This window comes from Lupinus angustifolius, chromosome LG13 (genome assembly GCF_001865875.1).
Source record: "Lupinus angustifolius cultivar Tanjil chromosome LG13, LupAngTanjil_v1.0, whole genome shotgun sequence".
NCBI classification, from domain to species: Eukaryota; Viridiplantae; Streptophyta; class Magnoliopsida; order Fabales; family Fabaceae; genus Lupinus; species Lupinus angustifolius.
This window is the reverse complement of record NC_032021.1, coordinates 14,355,781-14,357,214: the sequence shown is the minus strand read 5'-3', so window position 1 is coordinate 14,357,214 and position 1,434 is coordinate 14,355,781.

Genomic DNA, 1,434 nt, shown 5'->3' with positions numbered 1-1,434 from the left:
GTTTTGTAGGATTTAGAAAGAAAAAGAAAAGAGAATAAAGACTCATAGTCCAAGAATAAAAAGAAGTCAAACTCAAGATGTTCAAGTAGACATATGAGCGTGGACCAAGCCATGCTGGGCTGACCTGGACACCAGCATGACCTGGACATCAGCCTGACCTGGACACCAGCCTGGCAAAGACCAAGCTGCTCAAGCAAGCAACTGAGTGGACCTGCTTGACCACTCAGCCTAGCATTAGACAAAACCTGACACGGTCAGAACTCAAGCTTGGCACGGTCAGACACAAGCCTGGCACACGCCCAAGCTGCTCAAGCAGCAGCTCAGCGGTGACACATGTGTGCTCAGCGGTGAACCAGACACCTGTCCAGGTCAGCAAGCACCAAGCCACGCCTCAGTCAGCACGATCAAAGCTGCTCAACAAGCAGCTTTACGGTGCCACATGTGTGCTTAGTGGTGTGCACCCAGACTTGACTTGGCCATTAAGAAAACCATGAAGCCACCAATGACATCACTTCAAGTAGCCCACCATAGGCTTTTCAGAGTAGCTCACCATAGCTGGTCCCATAGCTCACAACTAGCTTCAATGAGTCAAGCTTAAGGAGGTGACAAAGCTGCTTGACCAAGTGACCAAACCCACGTAGAAGGGTTTGGTCAGCTGTTGAGTGGTGCAAACAAGCACCTCAGCGGCTCCAGGCAAAAATTCTATAAATATGAGGCATTTCATTCGAATAAAAACACATCATATATCATCTTGCCTTGAAATTCTTCTTCCATGAAGTGAAATATAATTCTCTCTTCTTGTTCTTATTTCATAGGAGCTTTGTTTAAGTAAGTTTTATATTTTTTTGGTTTATAATTCAAGAGGAGAAAGGAGAAGGCAAATGAGATGCAAAAATCAATTTTGTAATCTTATTTGCAACTCAAAGCATCCCATCCTTGGATGGATGGCTCATGCTCCAAACAATTTCATTTGCATGTTGGTTATGTGTTTCTACTTTTTCTTTTATTTCTAAATTTGAATTTTAATCATTCAAGTTGGTGCTTTGGTTAATTTTATTTGTTTGAGAAGTTCTTAATGTTCTTTTTAGATTTATCACCTAAACAATGATTTCAAGTCATAAAAATTACTTATCTCAAACACTTAACAAATAAACTAAGAAGTAGTTGTACTACTTAGTTTATTTGTCAAGTTAAACATGTTTTTTCTTAAGATCTTATATTCATTACTACTTCAATATTAGAGTAGCCATGATTAGGGTGTGACAACCTAGTCTCTTTGTGGACGTAGTATTGTTTAGTAGTGAATATAAGTGATCATTATTCTACCATTTTAGGGCATACACTAAAAGGAGGATTTCAGACCTTGGTGTTTGGAGTTAATCAAAGTAAAACATAAGAACTTGTCTAAGTAGTTCAAACTCATAAGAAGTTGAA